Genomic DNA, 12290 nt, shown 5'->3' with positions numbered 1-12290 from the left:
AAGAAAAACTGTTTAAAAAAAGAAAAAAATGACAGGAAAAGTTGATGAGGAGAAGGGAAAAAGAGGGCATACATGTGTTCCTCAGGAAAAGTTGTCCAAAACAGGCTGGTGAGAAACCGTTAAGTGTGGAAAGCAAGTAAGTTGAGGACTACACATCTGTACTTTTTATAGGCTTACAGGAGTTTAAACTCTTTTGTAAAGAGCTTTTTATGTACTGAATCAAGGCCCCCATACTTGAACAGGGATCTATATGACTGGGGTTGGGTGGGGGTGGGGGGATAGGCTGAGGCCTGAAATCAAGGATCAAATTAAGCAACCCCAGTCTTTTCTTCACTCAGCTCATCTGACTCTGGCCTTTCCACTAGGGAGACTCAAAGAAGACAGAGAGCCTCCTGGAACTGTAACACAGAAACTCAGAGCCTACAGCAGAGGTGTGCATGGGCAACTGTTCTCATTCAAAATCTAGCTCAACCAATAGGCTCAGAAGTTTTCTCCAGTCACATTCCTGGATAAAGTCGGCACAACTAAGAATGTAGCAAAGTTGCCTTTTTTTTTTTTTTTTTTTGCCCACTCCCAAAGACCCACAAGTAATTGGTTCAGCCCTTCTCTTTAGCTAACACCCCTCCCAACACACACACACACAGAGTAGGAGGTCTAAGTAGTCACCAACTCCTGCCTCCAGAAGCACAGAAGTGGGGGGCGGGGGGGGGCCCAAGTTTCACTCCCAGATCAAAGGTTTGTGGCCGAAATCACTTTCAGGACAGCGCGTGAAATCAGCAGCAGATGAAAATTCCGCCGTCTTTTCACAGCGTCCAATGGAGCCAGCTTCCCCAGTTCAGAGTCTGCCCAAAGATGACAGAAGATACTCCATAAACTCCCAACTGTTGCCCCAAAAGACCCACTTAAAATTAAAGACAAGATAATCATTGAAGAAAGCCTTTAAGGCCATTATGCGATTAGTAGCACAGGAGGAGAGAAGCATCTGGGGTTTCTCCATCTTCCCAAGGCACAGCCTACAAGGGGAACTGATGACTTCCGTTCCAAACCTGTAGCAGCCAGAAGGGGCAACGGGCAGGAGGGGAGTATATGGTTTGCACACCCCATTCCTCCCTTCCTTGGAAGCCTTAGCCCAACTTCAGGGAGGGCAGAGGATGGCAAAGTCTTGGAGGCGACACATGAGTTAACACCGAAATTCAAAGAGAGAGGAGCTAAACCTCCTAAGACCCTACCCCCAGGACACAGAAGGCTGGCTAAGGCCCCTCTGGAGGGGCACACATCAAAACCCACGTGCATGAATTCCGGTGTTGACAAGACTGCATGGCGACCCTCCCATGCGAAGGGAGAAGGGCTCACCCAAAGGCAGATTAAGCCCCAGCGTTTTGTTAAGAGGCCCCTGTCTGGGGTTAAAACCAACAACGCAGCAGTCTTCTGAAATGAAGTCAAATTTGCCACCTAGCAAACTCTGTTTCTTTCCCTTTTTTTATTCAGACCCTTATTCTTGCAAAAGCAAGAAACTCCAGGAATTAAGGGTGAAAGAAGGGCAGCAACATCTAAGGAAACAAAAAATCACCTTTTAAAAGTGATAAATAAACCAAGCCACCTTCCTTGGGCAAAGAATTCCCTGAAAACATACCCATCACTGCTATGACTGACCACTCACAGCCCTGTCCTCACCATCTTGTCCCCTGGCCCCAAAGAATGAAAACCAGAAAAAAAGCATTCACACTGTCTCACTGCCTCTGAAGCTTTGGCACAATACTGCTGTCAATTCTGCAGTTCCTATCTATATAAAAGTCATTTACTTTATTAGCTAAAGAAAAAAAAAAAAAAGCCCTCTAACATCTGACTGTCAGCTCGCACATGTTCAAAGAGAACAATCTGGCAGCCAACTTTAAATCATATAGAAGAGAAATCTGACAGTTGTTGATTTTGCAGTTTTCCTCCTTAATCTGGACTTTGAGAGTGGCCTGCCAATGAGCCAAGATTTTTGCCTGGGTCTCTCCCTTGGGGCAGTCTGACTCAATCTCAGCTTCTGTGTGTTTGTTCCTCAATGTGAGCAGTCTGAGGACTCAGCACACTGCTTTGGACAGAAAAGGCACCTTTTAATATTTGATTGAGACTAGCTCCTGCAGAGGGATTCCCTTGCCTGGATTCTATTAAAACTAAGTCCCCATTTCCCTGACCACAGTTTCTAACCCAAGCAGAGGATGGTGGTTCTGAGCTGTGCTGTGATTTCTAAAACAATCACCTTTAACAACCAAAATCTCATACCAGAACCCTTCAATACCCCTATGAAGCCCACTGTAATGGAAGTTGCCTCCTTGCTGTGTTTTTAAGCTAATGCCCCATCCTGGTTAATTACACCAGCCTTGGGAACCAGAGAAGGCCAGCAGGCTCAAGCACTACAGAAATAGGCCAGGCTAAGAGCAAGCAATGACTTTAATAACAAACGCAAGTATAAACCACAGCACATACTGTACTTCTTGAGGTTACTAATGTTCAGCGTCAGGTACATTATCTCTAGAATACCAGCCAGGGTGAGATGGAGCTTGCAAGTTTCTTCAGGCCAGAGTCACCACTGCCTCCTCTATAAGACCAGGAGGCAAACCCTTCCAGTTAAGAGGTAAGATGAGCTCCTCTAAAAAGTGGGTGTCAAGACAATTGACTTTTCCCTTAGAACAATTCCCTACCCTTTTATAAAATGTTACTTAGCCACCTGAATATTTACTTTTTAACATGAGATGTTTGCAACCCTGTAATAAAAATTATTTCTTGGGTGAAGATCTGCTCTGGGGCCTGGGGTATTTCTAGGCTCTCACACTAACACTTCAGAAGCAAGGGGAAAAAAAAAAAAAGCCCCAAGGTCCGAAAGGAACACTAGCCCACCGTGACAGTAAGGATACACTCCCTGAACACCACTAGTGGCTAGAACTGAAGGAGCCAAGCTAAACCATATGTAGTCCCAGATAAGACTTTACTAGCAGTCTGCAGTCACAGATTTATTCTAAGGAACTAACAACCTCTGGGTCACCCAAGGTGAGCCAGGCTTGTCCAGGGAGTGTCTTGAGCCAGGGAGTGTCTTACTAATCATCATTTAAAGTTAAAATGATGAAAACTGAAATCTCGCTTAGTTTAGCTCCTGGCCACTGGGCAGCCCAATTGGCACTGAACTGATATGGCAGTTAAATGCAACCCTAAAGCAGCAAGAAGGCAGGCGCGGCAGCGTCCTGTTGGGAAGAGTCAAATAGAGGCCTGCTGAGAATTCTGTTTTATTTGGGTCCCTTCCACCCTCCCTGAGTATTCGTTTGTGCAAATAAAAGACAGAAGGGAAGAAACCAAAATTAAAGTTTCAGGTGGCTGGGGAAGCAGCTCAGATTTTTTTTTTTTTTTTCCTATTTTGGAAGAGTTAGCAAGTGTTTCTCAATAGTTTCCTGTCAATCAAAACTGTTCTCAGGAGAACTGGAAAATAGCAGCTCTATCCCATAGAAAATGCAGCCATTTCAAAAGAGAGTTGGGAAAGGGAGGTGACCCATGTCATCAAGACAGGAGGTCTCTAAGTCACTTAATTCCTTGTGATTCCAAAAGGACTGTTTTTAAAGTGTAAAAGTGCTTGCTTCTGCCACTGCCCCACGTTGTTAAATAACACTTGTGTAATTAAATAAAGAGCAAAATGTGACCCTAGCCCATTCTGAGAGGCACTTACATGCTCTCTGAAAACATGCTGTAAACTAAATGCAGACAACCTCCTTAGTCCTGTAATTTAAGGAAGAGAGAGAAAGTTTCTCTTGGCCTTCACAGCCACATGCCTCTGAGAGGGGGCCTTCGGGGTCTCGGCAAAGGAGAGTGCATACAAATACAGGTGTGCAAACATCCAGGTATGGCCCTCTCTCCAATGACCCTATTCTTGAAACCCTTAGATTATTTAGAACCCTGTCTCCTGACTTCTCTTACATTCCACCATCTCTGTTCCCTAATTGCTTTTTGGGTTGGGTAACAAAAATTCAGAACCTCAGGCTGCCAGTGGCTGTTCTGATAACAAGGAATAGGCTGGTCTCGGCCTTTCTTGATCAGGTTACCCTGCAAGGTGTATGCTTTCCTCTCAGATGCAGCCTCTGCCCTCTCACTCACGCTTCCCTCTCCAGCCCAGTCTACTGGAGCTCGTGATTTTTAGGGTTTCCCCTTGAAACCTATCCAGAAACCACAGGCATTAAAAGAACATGAGGGTTTGACACCTCCTGAATTTAGGAATGAGGGGACTCCGGGGGCCAACTCTGCGAACTCACACCTGCTGTTTGATGGCAGAGAAATGAAGTTCCCCAGCTAGTGCGAGCTCGAAATTATACTCTTATTTATTTAGTGACCTTTCCCCAAGGATCGCAAAGCATGGGATGAAATAAGATGACATGTAACTTTCTCACTATCTACCTTCAAGGCTGATGGTTGTTTTCCTTGTGTTGCCTTCATGGATTCCACCATGGCAGGCCCTGGCCTGAGGGAGAGGCCTTCTCTCCGTGCCCAAGTGGGGCCATGTGTCCTCTCTGAGATTATCCGTCAGTGGCTTTCAGAGTCCTCAAGGCCAGTTAAATGGCACAAATAGAAGGTGGGAGAGAAGACCCTCTTGGATTCACCTGCTAGCTCTTTTCATTTAAACCAGTTTATATACCATGCACCACTGTGCCAGGCAAAGCACTCTTAAGACCACACCAGGCAATGAACTGTAATCTTTGCCCTCCAGGCATTTTCTCATCATTGTAACACAGGTATGTCCAAAGCAGAAAGCACCATCTTCCAGAAAGTTCTTTCCCTTCCAGCTCACCATGATTGCTTTAGGGTTTTTTTTTTCTTTTACTGACCTAACTTGGGCCTTCCTCCTCTTTTTCCAACAGGACAAACATCTAAGTTCTCTCTCTCTCTCTCTGTCTCTCTCTCTCCCTCTCTCGACCACCCCCCTCCCTACAGAAATGAAGGCTGCTCTGGTTTTTCCAGAGGACCAACCAACTCAAAGTAGAGGGTGGGCTTAGTCGGTCTACAAAGGGGCCTTCCGGCTCCAAAGCTCTGATTCTCCCTTTAACTACTCTCCAATAAGCGCACTGTTCACACTGTTCCCAACTGGCCAGTGACTTCTCTTGCAATGAAGAGCGTGTATTTTTCGGCGGCGGAACTCAAACTTCTAAATGACACCAGCACCGCAAATATTCAAAGGCAGGAACTACTCCAAAAGCAAAATTAGGAAGGCAGGAGGGAGGGGAGGAAAAGATGGAAGGGAGGGAAGGAGGAAGGGCTTTACTCTATGCCCAGCAGAATTCAGAGGCTCTCACCCCAGGTAGGTTCCAAGTAGAGTCTAGCAGTTCAGGTGTATCCAGCCTGCCCCTCCCCCACATGCCCCAAGAGAATGAGAAGTTCAGCCAGACTCGCAGCACCTGCCCGCAGCTCCAGGCCGGCTGCGCGGACCGGCCGGGGGCGGGAGGCTGCACTCACCTGGCACACAAAGGCTCCGCACACCTCCGGAGGGAGGAGGCACTCGCAGGTCCGGGGGCCTCGGCGGGCGCGACAATGGGAAATTCCAGCGGCACCGAAGCCCCGAACTCACCCACCACTCCAGGCGGCCTTCTCCCCACCTCCCGCTGCCCCCGGGGCTCTAAGGTGGCTCTGGCTAGGTGCGGGGAGGCCTGGGGCAGGGGAGGGGGGCTCATGGTGGCGGCCGGGGCCGGTGGTCGCTCCTCCCCGGGAGGGAGGGTCCCCGGGCGCGCGGCGGGGATTCACCCACGGGGCGCGGCGCTCGCGTCCCCGTCCCCGGCCTGCCCGCTGCCGGCTCGCCCGCCCTCCCGCCCGGAATCGCTTTATGTAAATGAAGCTCAACTCGCAGTTTGCAGCTCGCACCGCCCGGGGAAGGGGGGCGGGCGGGGCGGGGGGCCTTCGGGGATCCACATTACACAGCAACAAAGCGGAAGGTTAATTTGAAACTCACAGCCCCGCCGCCGCTCGGCTCCCCGGGCAAAGCCTGACATCTACAGTCGTGCCGGGCGCAGGCCGGGTGCTCCGCGGCGGCCGCGCCCGCGGAGACACGGGGACACACACGGGCGCGCGAGGCCCCAGCGCTCGGCTGCGCTTCGGCGACGGGCCTCCGGGCAGGCCGGGCCTCGCGCCCAGAGACAGAGCTCCGGGCGGCTCGGCCTGCACCGCGCGAAGAACCAGCCCGGCGGGAACAAAGCCTGGTCCTCCCCAGGCGCTGACCCCTCACTCATCAAAAGTCAGGGGCCGGCCTAGAGTCGGGCGAGAAGAAAGGGACGCGCCCTCGGCCAAAACAAGAAGCCTGGGGCCTCCGAACCGGAGCCCTGGGTCTCCGGGCCCCAGCCACGTCACAGCCAGGCCACTCCAGCGTACGGACATTAGCCAATGTGGACAGGAATTTATTTGAAACACACACCCAACCTATTAACTGCTTTACAGAGCACTTCTGTTTTTCAGCTGCAGAAACTTATTTAAAAGAAAAAATCTCCTGCTCTCCATTGAGAGTTTAAGGATAGAGTTTTTCATGGGAGAGAAAGAAAGAAAAAGGAGACAGAAAGAGAGAAAAAGTCCAGCCTGCAATTAACCTTAGTGTCTTTAACAACATGCCTTAAAAAGCCACAGGTCATGTCCCTTCCTAGGGAGATTCTACCACCTGGGGCAGATTTAATGTGGCCACTCCAGTTGGTCAAAGCAGTCGCTGGACACTTTTCTATCTCCCCAGGTTCGTCTTCTCCATTCAGATACGCAAAAGGCAGCACCACAGAAATCTCACCGGAAGTCCCCTGTCCTCCCTGCTGGAGTCCCAGGCTCAGTCTGAATTCACTCCGGATTCTCAGCACAGAAAGGCACCTGCTTTCGTCCTTTCTGAAAGCCACCCACCCCGGCTGGCTCCACAGCCCTGAGAGTCCTTTCTGACTGCACAATAATGAACCGTGCAAGTGTTAGAAATATAATAAGCTCACGAGGCGAAGGAGCTGTATGTATGGAATCGTATTAGCGTTAAGCACACACTGATGCAGGAGGGAAAGAGGCAATGAAAACTAGAAGGCATTTCTGCACAATATAATTTGGGCTCAAATTAATATAACTACCTTAACCTGTTGGGGAAGGACAGCCCCTCTCTACATTTTAATTCAAAAAAAGAGCCTCCCCCCCTCAAAAAATTTTTTTCCAGCTAAAGTCCAGGGAGAAAAGACTGCCTCTAGGGAATCATGTCCGGTTAGGGACAAAGGACAGCACAAGCCAAATTCTGTCACACATGAGAGAGTGAGGGGGGCAGGGGGACTGGAGATGGAAAAGGGACAAGCAGAGGGTGTTTTTCTAAACCAGAGCATGGCCACTGCAGAGCTGTTTACAGACCGCCTGACTTCAGGTCCAAGAACAGGTGGTATTTTCAAAACACGATTATTTATTTTAGCCACATAAGTTGAGAACACCTTAAAGAAAACCAATTAATAATTTAATTGAAAAAGTGACTATGAATAATACATGAAAATGATGATGCTAGCAATAATGCAAGTAACATGGCACAGACAACTCAGAGATGTCTCTGGAAATGTCTTCAGGCAAGTGGAGACTTCAGGCCTCCATGGAAGCAACCCACAGCCCAGCAGATAAAGACAATACAAAAATGTTTCTACTCCCAGAAAATCTAATTCTGCTTCTTTGTCTTAACTTTTACTAACAGGCAAAAACCTCCTAATCTGGTGATATCATAAACCAGGTGGGCCAACAGATAGGTATCTTCGACAAAAATACAAGCTGGAAAGCCCAAAGATCCAGCCATCTAGACACCTGGAAGGATTGTGGAGGTCTGGGCAGTCTGAAACTGCCATCCCAAGTGGCAGACACTTGCATCTGCCTCCCAGACACCTCAGAGGCCTGACAGGTAGAACCAATAAGGACCCTGAGTTCCTTCCCTTTAATTCGACACCACGCTGCAGACAAGGTAAAGGCCTGGTCAGGCCTGCCTTTGCTACAGGCACAGATTTAACAGGTAATCCACAGGCAGGTGGTCTATGGCCTCTGCATCATCAGAAATATAAAGGATTACACACAAGTTGGCATGTTACTGCAACCAAAACTTATTTTCATCACTAACCAAAACAATACCTCTTCAGTGAGTTTTGCGAGTTTCGCACTTCCATATGGAATCAACAGTTTTTCTGACATACGTGTTGCAAATTTTGTCCCCCGGCTCTAAAAGGCCCCAGCTCTTCCCAGGGCAGCAGTCTGATGTGACACCTACAGCCTACCCAGCAGTGACAGGTGGGCACCCTCCTCACTGCCTCCTGGACACTGTTGGCAAATAAACCCACTCTCAGAAAAGGCAATTCTTCCCTTCCAGTTCTCCGTAACTAGTCTTGTCTCATCTGGAAAGCGTAACTGGCAACAGCCAAAAGGATAAACATTTAAAAATAAATCAGGGAATGCTAACCTCTTTCCTACTCCTCCCCTTAGCCACTTTCCAAGTCAGAGGCCAGTCCCCTGGCGCTGGTAAATTACAAAGACCCCATCCAGCCAAACTGGTAGTCTCTCTCTCTCCCCCCTACACACACACACACACACACACACTCTCACACACACACACACACACACACACTCTCTCTCTCTCTCTCTCTCTCTCTCTCTCTCTCTCTCTCTCTCTCTCTCTCTCTCCCTCCCTCCAGGGCTGCTCCTCTTACTTCAGCAAAGGTAAATATGATCTCTGAGCTAAGAGACAGTGACTGTCAGCATTCTAACTTGTAGCTAAACCTGGGCTCTTGTCTTCACAGCGCAACTGGGTCGAGGCAGATTTGGGTATTCTTCCAGAGCCTTCTATTTTTATTAAATTATACATACACATTGATTTTTAAAACTAGTGCTTAAATAACCTTGAGGCTTTAACAAAGAAAAAGCCAGAAGAGGGCACAAAACAAAAACAAAAGTCCCTGAAATAAGCAAGGAAACATGTGGAGCTGAACTGCACTGTGTGCCCTGAATTCACCCCATTCTTTCTAGGCAGTTGTATTTAGGGGCCTGGTACCCACTGGGTGGCCAGGTCCTCCTGGGTATGGTACAGAATGCACGCTTTCCTCAGAACAGCCCACATTCACCTCTAGAACGATTAGAGGCTGGTGTGCCAAGGCCTAACAGATGTTCTGATTCACATTTCTCTGTCACAAACCTCAAGGCCTCCATCTCTTACTGCAATGCTAATGCCATAGATTAATTTTTACCCCTCAAATCTTAGGTGGAATGCTATCTGGTTTACTTCCCCAACCTCCCCAGCTAAGAACCTAAGTCTATCAATGACAATTTTTAAAAGATATAAATGAGGAACCATTTGAAGAAGGAAAAAAGAAAAAAAACTGTAATGGAGAGCTTTCCTCAAATTTCAGTTACAAAGCCCAAGTTTTTAGAAAGCAAAAATAAAGACCTTGCCTTAAAACACCTTTAAAACATTAGGTGAGGAGCTTGCTCTTTAAAAAAAAAAAGAAAGAAATATATATATATATATATATATATATATATATATATAATTTCTGAAAGGGCCAAGAGAATTTGCCATGCAAGACTTTTATACCCAGGGGGATTCTTACATTTGTGTTTCTAAACCTTGAGATTGAGAATTTTAATGAAAAGGCAGCCAGATTCTTAAGGACAGCATCAAAATCAGGGTCCATATACATTACAGGAGAGAGGTGCTTTGTCTGCACCCAGGAAAAAGAGGTGGGCTATTCTGCTTATGGGCCATCCCCACTGTCTGACCCATCCCTCTGCCCGCAGCCTGATACAAACCGCTGAATTCTTGGAGGGGAAGCAGGTTGAAAGGAGAAGAAAGAAAAAAGGAAACGAGGGAGGAAAGAAAAGGGGGAGGGGGATGTGGCCTTTCTACATATAAAATCATAGTTTTAAAAAAATTCTCAACACAGCCTCAGTTTCACGGTGCGTACCAACAGCCCCTGCCATACGTGCATTAAAAGCAGTCCCTGAAGCACCAGGAGCACAGTAAAACAGAACCAGAATTTTTTTTTAATGAATCCAAATTGCATTTGGATTTGTGATTCCTTCCTATCAAGTGACGACTTCTTCGGGGCAGGATCCTAAGACAGAAACAAAAGATGACCCTTTTCACACTTCCCCCGGATGATCCCAGAATCCCATTGTCTTATCTTTTCCTTTTAGTGCATTTTTTGTCTAAAATTTGTGGTAAGCTCACTTAAGAGCCCCAAGCTGAAATTTCCCATCTCCTCCAAGTCAGCCGGTGTTTTTGAGAATCTGGATTTCTATTGAGGCCATTCCAATCGGCAGTAAGGCCTACGGTAAAATGCGCTTGCTTCATGCTGTTCCGTTTGTCTCTCTGCAGACAAATAGAAACTGTGAAATTTAAAGAATGGGTGGGAAAAAAAAATCTAAAACAAAGAGGTTAAAAAAATAGGACAAATGTTTTCGCTTTTGTGTCTCCCTGGAGCAATTGTTTGGGGGAGTCTGCATTGACAATAACCATGAGAAGGCCATCTAAAGGCGATGCGCACACAAGGGGACTCCTTGCCTGCTGCCTTTGGTCTGGGAGAAAAAGCACCTTAGCTCCGTTCTCCAGGAACAAAAGGCCAGGGCCATGGAAGGGGGGAGAGGTTACTGGGGCTTTCACATGAAGCCAAGTGTCAATGCAGCTTCATTTTTCACCCGTCTTAGTTGGAAAGCAGCTCAGTGAACTTCCTAATGACTGCTTTTCCCTCTCTCCCTATTATTTCTAAAGCTAAAAGAACAAAACAATAATATTTTTTTTTAACCTAAAACCCATCATCCTATTAGAGGAAAGCCTTGGGGGCCTACACACTCAGTTTTTCCTCCTTCCTCTCCTCACTCTATTTTTTTTTTCTTTTGGAGGAGGGGTTCCATTCCGATTGTAGATCACATGGAAATAAGAGACACTGGACACTGCGGTCATTTTCAGTAACACCAGAATGGCCTTTATGTCTACAAAAAGGCAGGGAACAGAAAAATAAACGCAAAAGGAGAAAAAAAAAACTGAACAAGGATAGAAGGTGGTGAGGGAGAGACTGTGGGGCAACGCCTGGAAACGTTTTCTTTTTTTCACAGCATGAAGTCCCTAAAGTCAGCTTCAGATTTGCAACTGAATCAAAGTCATCATTATGAGATTAGGGGGGTTTTTTTGGAGGGGGGAGTTGCTGCATGGAGATGTGGACAGTAAGGATGTAGTAAAGACATAGCCAAGGTGTGTGTGTACGGGGGATCCTTCAAAGAAAGAAAGCTGAGGTGAATGACTACGTGCCATGCAAATACCAGGGCAAGTGGATGTCGGAGTGTTTAACCAGACTGGAAGCTGGAAACATCTTCCCCAGCGGGCGAACCCTAGGACGAAGCAGTGACATGAAACCCTCAGCCTTTGAACCCAGACCTGGCAGCTTAGAAATGTGTCCCCTCTTCCCCAGGCAGCCACAGACTCTGGCTGAAATGTGAGGTGGGGGTAGGGATGTGAGGGCCCTGCGAAGAAGCACAATAAACAACTCAAATATGAACGGAAATGACATCAGCAAAGTGAAGGGCCTGTTTATTGCAGATCAAAACAAAACAAACTTCCAAACCTTTTGTGTACACAAGATAACTCTATAAAAAGCCCTCCTAAAATGTCACCAGGGTCGACATATCAGCATGCCAAGAAAATAGATGACAGTTACCGTGGGGGGGGGGGGGGGGGGTGGGGTACCATGGGAGGAGGCAGGGATGATAAAGGGAAGACGATGGGAGGGGATATAAAACCAGAAGGGGCCAAAAACCCAGCTGACTATTTCCCCCCTCTGCTGATCCTTAATATTTATTGGTGTTTATAATCTAAAAGCCATGCTCTGTGTTTCACTTAATACAAGGCCAGACAGTGCTGTCTAATGAGGCAGCATTACAATCAGCTTGTAATACTGAATTTTTAATGCTGCCAAGGATTCTGTTACATAATAATATGAAAAACAGAAGCTGAAAGTGGGTTCATGGTGACAGGACACTGGAGGTCCCAGGCAGGCAAGCGCCATGGGCCTGCCTTCTCTCCCCTCTGCCCACCCCCACCTCCAGATTTGCATACTGGCCCTCCATCCCTATACTGGAGGTGGGTATGAAAACCAAGAGGATTTCTTAGGAAATCTACTTTTTAAATTATTATTACTCTCCTCCCTGATCCAAAGTCTTATTTTAGGAGTTTGAATTCTACCTTATCTGGGGTTAGAGGTCTAAAATAAAAACATTTAAAAAAAAATTGTGTTGGGGGGGGGAAGGTGTGA

At 47.1% G+C, this 12290-nt stretch overlaps 1 protein-coding gene across 1 annotated transcript in view; it reads right to left on the bottom strand.

Annotated features, from left to right (window-relative positions):
- Nucleotides 1-5614, bottom strand: part of ZFHX3 (zinc finger homeobox 3) — a 237660-nt gene extending 232046 nt beyond the window's left edge. Inside the window, exon 1 of the mRNA XM_052655677.1 lies at nt 5479-5614. The gene's annotated coding sequence lies outside the window, so the exon portion shown is untranslated. The remainder of the gene's footprint in view (nt 1-5478) is intronic.
- Nucleotides 5615-12290: the final 6676 nt, after the last annotated feature.

Source organism: Budorcas taxicolor, chromosome 18 (assembly GCF_023091745.1).
Source record: "Budorcas taxicolor isolate Tak-1 chromosome 18, Takin1.1, whole genome shotgun sequence".
Lineage (NCBI taxonomy): Eukaryota > Metazoa > Chordata > Mammalia > Artiodactyla > Bovidae > Budorcas > Budorcas taxicolor.
The sequence above is the reverse complement of the archived record's forward strand: the minus strand, read 5'-3'. Positions and strand labels throughout refer to the sequence as shown.